The sequence below is a fragment of the Elgaria multicarinata genome, chromosome 5 (genome assembly GCF_023053635.1).
Source record: "Elgaria multicarinata webbii isolate HBS135686 ecotype San Diego chromosome 5, rElgMul1.1.pri, whole genome shotgun sequence".
NCBI classification, from domain to species: Eukaryota; Metazoa; Chordata; class Lepidosauria; order Squamata; family Anguidae; genus Elgaria; species Elgaria multicarinata.
In genome coordinates, this window is record NC_086175.1 from 82,718,459 (window position 1) to 82,724,458 (window position 6,000).

Consider the following 6,000-nt stretch of genomic DNA (forward strand, 5'->3'; position numbering starts at 1 on the left):
ATTTCTTAATAGCTGTTCTCCCAAAATAAATGGGGAATTGAAAAAAATACTCATATGGTTACCTATTTATACGTATCAAGCCATGCATCTGAGTCTGAATGTTAGGGCAGGTACTGATAGTTAAGAAATTAAGAACAGCACTGTTGGTTCAGACTATCTACTCAAATATCCTGTTTCCCACAGTGACCAACCAGATACCTAAGAGAAGCCCAAAAGCAGGGCATGAGGGCAAATAGCCACCACTAGCCTTATCTTCCATGAATTTGCCTAACACCCCTTTAAAACTTCTGGGTTGGTGGCCATCACAGTTAAAGTTCACAGATTATGATGATTGTGTAAAGGGTTCTTACAAGAATAGTTTAATAATATGTTGCTCAAATGTGCTTGCTCTTCAAAAGGTAAGAAATGAATCTAATCAGGCCAACTGCAATATTTTAGAATAATCAAACAGATATTGAGAAACTTCCTTTCCCATGAAATTCTGCCAAAGGATAATAACACCAGAAAACAAGCTTCAGTTTGCCATTAACAAATAATTAATGGCTTTTGTCTCAGCTCATGTGAACTTTCCTCTTCTAGAAGGTATGTCTCACGTTAGCATTTCAAGAAACAGAGATTCCCACTGAGAAGATTCTCTCTAAAAATATGTGCAGTGTATTGTCCAAATGATAACACATACTCCCACGCATGGTAAGTACTCTTGTGGTTAATGGGCTGAATTGTTTAGACTAATTTAACTCTACTTGAATGTGTGTTGGGGGTTGTGGCCCATACATAATTCTTTTTCCTGCCCTCTGTTCATTCCTTGAGTGCCATTTTTTAGTAGAAAGGCAGGATACAAATCAATCAATCAATCAATTCCCACACATGGGTATTTCACCTGATCACAATATAATATCATGGTATATAAGTGTAATAAATAAATAAATAACTATAAACTGGCACATCATTTACTAGATGTGGATATAATTGTGATTTTCCTATATGTGAACACAGTTACATTACTATACCATCAGGAAACCATGCCAAAAAAAAAAAAGCACCTTACATTATGTGTGTGTGCATGGCTGTCCAGACAGCAAGTCAAAAGATTTCCCTACAGTTGGAGAAACCCACATTTTCCAATTCACTAGTATACTCACATTTATGGTTCTCATAATGTAAAAAGCAGCCAACATTCCAATGTGGTTATTAGTGATGTGATTGTTTTTAGAAAGCGACCTGGTAATCAGTTAGATTTTTCTATTACCTAATCAAAGGTTATTCAATTATCTCTGTAAGAAGATGACATATATCTAAAAGCTATGCAAAGTGTCTGTGCTGTTAGCATTTCTCACTAATGTGAAAGCATGAGAAAACTTCTTCCAAACTTTGCTCACTAACGGAATTTCGCCATCTCACGTCCTGAGATAGGAGTCAGCCCTGCTGATCCAGCATCCATGTCAGGAATCATAATGTCCCAAATATTTATTTATTTATATTTATTTATTACACTTATATACCGCTCCCATAGCCAGGGCTCTCTGGGCGGTTTACAGAAATTCTAAAATTGAGGTAAAAACAAGTATACAAAATTTAAAACTCTAAAACACAGAACATACACACATAAAGCATTCAAAACCAATTAAAAACTAAACATGTGGGTAATTAGGATGTGCCGCCATATGCCTGGGCAAAGAGGAAAGTCTTAACCTGGCGCCGGAAAGATAGCAGCAATAAAAATAAGCAAGATAGCTAGTCCTGAACTATAATGCCTGTTCCTTCTGTGATAAGCTCAGTGCACATGCTTTGCATGCAAAAGGTCCCAGGTTCAATCTCGGCCTCCCCAGTTACAAGGATTAGGTAGTAGATCATTTGGAAGTCTTCTCACTGCCTGAGACCCCAGAGAGTTGCTGCCAGTCAGAGTAGGCAATAGATGGGCAAATGGTCTGCCTGGGTATAAAGCAGCTTCTCATCTTTCTTAATATTAGCATTGTGGAAAGCTGTCCTTGCTCCTGCAGGAACATCTTCTCATGACTGCAATTATGGAAGAAGCCACACCTATAACACCTCTCCTTTAAATGCATCTATAAAGGACATCAGTGACCAGTTCAGGCCATGAATAAACTAGCCAGGACTCACCTTGTGTTAAAAGACACAGTGGCCAAAGGATTGTAACCATGAGACTTCGGCTATTGGGCGGTATAAAAATCTAATAAATAAATAAAGATAGTGGCTAAGAAACTGAGCTACAAATTAGGAAACCCCTGGTTTGAATTTTGTCTCTGCCATGAACTTGGTATGTGGGTTTAGGTAAGCAACTTTCTCTCAGACCTAAGGTTTATCCCAGGATTGTCCTGGGCTCGTCCCTGCCTGCTCCCGGAATCCCCTGTGTGTCATTTACATGAACAGGGACGACTCCGGGACAACCTTAGGTCTAGCTAAGGCCTCAGTCTCCACATCTGTAATATGGGGGATAATACCAACTTACTATAGATTTTTGTAATGTTTACACTGAGATAATGTACGTAGGTGAAAAGCATTAACAGTTGAAAGTGCTATAAAATGTTATGTATGATGAGAATGATGATTCATAACATTTTATAGAATAATAATAATACAGAGGAAGAAAAGAACTTTGTTGTTGTGGAAGTGATGAAGAGTTCAGATTTTATGGGCCCCAAAGACCCAGTCATTTTTAAGAGTTACAATTCATTTAAAATTCTACCTGAAAGGATTAGCACCACACTGTACAGTACCTTATAATTTCAAATGAAAGCCCAGGTAGTACTCATTTAATTAAAACCTACTCAACTGAAAATCCTATTTATCAGAAACAAATGTTTGTCCTATCTATACCGCCAACAAACTATTCACATGAGCAGCTAGCAATAAACAAGAGAAAGCTGCACAATGAATGTCAATTAATGTAATTTGCTTTTCAAATAAACTTGCTCTCTATGTGCACAGCGTAAGTACTGTCCTGTGTATCCATTATATAAAGGTCAATTAACCTCAATTCCAGTTAACGTGCTTGACTAAAATAAACCCAGCACAGATGCTATTCTTTCATTTTCTGCCACTTGGTACACAAACCAGTGCAGAAAAAGGAAATGCCTTTCTCCCTCAAATACGCCATATTTTGGGTTAGACACCATTTCAAGACACTAAAAAGTGTTTGGGATCTCCTGCCTGTGCTTTTCTGTGTCTTTAAAATATTTCTTTATTCAGCACATCATATTGTGATGTTAGAAAAACAGGGTTACACCATATGGGCATGAAAAGGATGAGAGTTGCACTATACGAAGGCTTTAAGACATATACATTAATCCAGGGCTACACTAACACCTCCCTTGAAGTGGAAATCTTTGCTAAAGATAGCCCGGATACTTCCAAGATCGTAAAAGGGGTTTTATCTTTGGCCTCAGAATGTCAGCATTTATAGCAAAAGTCAATCAAGTGCTTACTTTCTCTGCTTAATCAGGAAGAATGTTTGCCACGTAATGGGCAGCTTTGGAAGCCCTTGTGTGGAATTATGCAAGCAGCACTAATTGAAAGGCCCATCAGTGGTTTAGAAATAATTGAAGCCAAGGCAATTGGTTGAAGTCAGGAGTATTGGTTTGGGAAAGTACAGATCTCCCCAAATATCGTGAACACAGGTATTTTGAATGAGCATTTGGCTTGGAGTGCTGTGTCATCATTACCTTCTGTGCAGAATCATTTGCTTTCTTAGATCAGCCTAAACTTCTTTTCCCTGTGGCGTAACGTGTTTTTTTCTCTTATTGTTCAAGAACATATGACCACCTTATGTAACATCTTTTAGCATCTTACATGTCCTCCAAGCAAACTGGCAGCCTAGCAACCTACTTCTAAGTCTGCCACTGGTGTGTTAAAAAAACATAATATTGGATAGCATTAGGGATGTCTAGAATTGTACACAGTATTCCAAATGTGGTTGCAAAATAGATTTGCATGAAGGCAATACTGGCAGTTTCATTTTTGATCCCTTTCCTAATGATCCCTAACGTGGAATTCACCTTTTTCATGGCAGCCACACACTGGATTGATGTTTTTGAGTTATCCACCATGACCCCAAGATCTCTTTCATGGTCAGGTCACCACCAGCTAGACACAGCCCAAGACAAGTTGCCACCTGAAGCAAGGACCCCTGCCTCCCTCCCAATCTGCCTGCTTACTTTTCTAGGTGTGTGCTCACTTGTCAGCTAGGTTAGTGGGACCTCATGATACTTTGCCTGACCTTATGCAGGCGCTGCATGGCTTCTGAAGGCAGAAACACTGTACGGCTAGCGCACTGGGGAGGCACAAGCACATATGCGCACAAAGAACACTAAGCTGGCCAGGAGCCAGACAGGCGAGAGCACCTGGGTTGGGAGGTGCATGGGTGGGAGGAACATGGCCAAGTAAGCAGCTGCTTCTTGGTCCTGTCGGCTGCCTTCATGGGGCCCACCATCCAGGTGGCTGGTAGGACCAAGAAGTGGCAGACTCTAGGGGTGGACGCTGGTCTTCCCATACTCCACCACCTACTGTGCTTGCATCTTCCTGCTTCATGGTAGGGTCAGCTCTGCTACCAGCTCAGACCTCATTGGTGTATATTTGTTGTGGGTTTTATCCTAGTGTGCATAACTTTACATTTATTTACAAAGGGGAGGAGCAATATCTCCCACTTGGCAATGTAATTCTCTCACTTTTAAGTGTTGAACTGATACGTACCAGTGTCCTCCTCCGTGCACTCAACACTTCCCCAAGTCTCTAGCAAATCTAAAAAGACTACTTAGTGCAAGTGTGTCTTGTCAATTTCCTGGTATGTTATCTACTCCAGTTGCCTGCTGCCTTTGTCAGCTGAAACATACAAGGAAATTGACCAACACTACACATAGACAGGCAAAAATGTGCTCTTGTGCACTTGTGAAAGAACAAGTGGGAAATAATACAAAAATTACAAATACATTTTCATACTCCAAAAGCACCTATTTATTTATTTTTAAAAGGTGGCAAATGGTGATGATCCCTTTAAAGTTCCATTTGGACATTGGTGGAAGGGAAGTCACTGGCAAGATTGTGAAGAGTGTCGCAGACTTTTTTGCTGCTCTTGCCAAGCAGCTCTGCATCTGATCCCGGCCACCATATGACAAAACCTCTCTCTGGGTTCAGATGACACAACAACCCACCATGACTATGAACTACTCTACAACAAGCCATAGGTTCTCAGTGTGGCTTGCTCACAAAAATTAAGCCACCCAGCAGAGAACGCACTTGGTTCAGATGACATAACTCAGCATGACTGGCTGCCGATGGTGGGTTGTCATGTTGTGCGAACCCAGTCAATGTTGACCAGATCACTCCATCCACATGCTCGTTGACACTCTAAAAGAACTCTAAGTTTAAACCATGTGACCATAATAGTTTTCCATATCCTGTGTTCAACCCAGTAGGGAGTAATAATTTTGATATGTGTTGAAAAGTAACACAATTAGTTTAATACACAAAAAGCCACTGTAAATATCTATCTATCTATCTATCTATCTATCTATCTATCTATCTATCTATCTATCGATATCAAGGTTCATGTTGCCATGTAAATATATCTATATCTATACCAAGGTTCATTTTGCCATGCAAAAACTATCAGCTTGTTCTTAAAAAGAAACTAACAATGTGGAGAGCCTATTATAAAACCTAATCTACTGCTGCCCAATAGAGAATCATTTTCACAGAAACTGATGAAACTGATTCAGTCCAGTTGTTAGTTTGCTGGCATTTCTAAAACAAACAATTAATTTTAGCAGTAGGTATCCTTTCTCCCCTTCTTTCCTTTTTCTTTTACAGATCACATATTCTGGACTACAAGGAGTTGGGAATCCCAAAATCCCCAATATAATTTCAAAGTACTTCCAAGTGGCAGGCAAGGGACAGATGAAGGCTCAGACCTAATGAATTCCCCTAAAATCCTAACAAGGCTATAGTTACAATGTGGATTTAAAGTCTAAACTATTGTCTTGT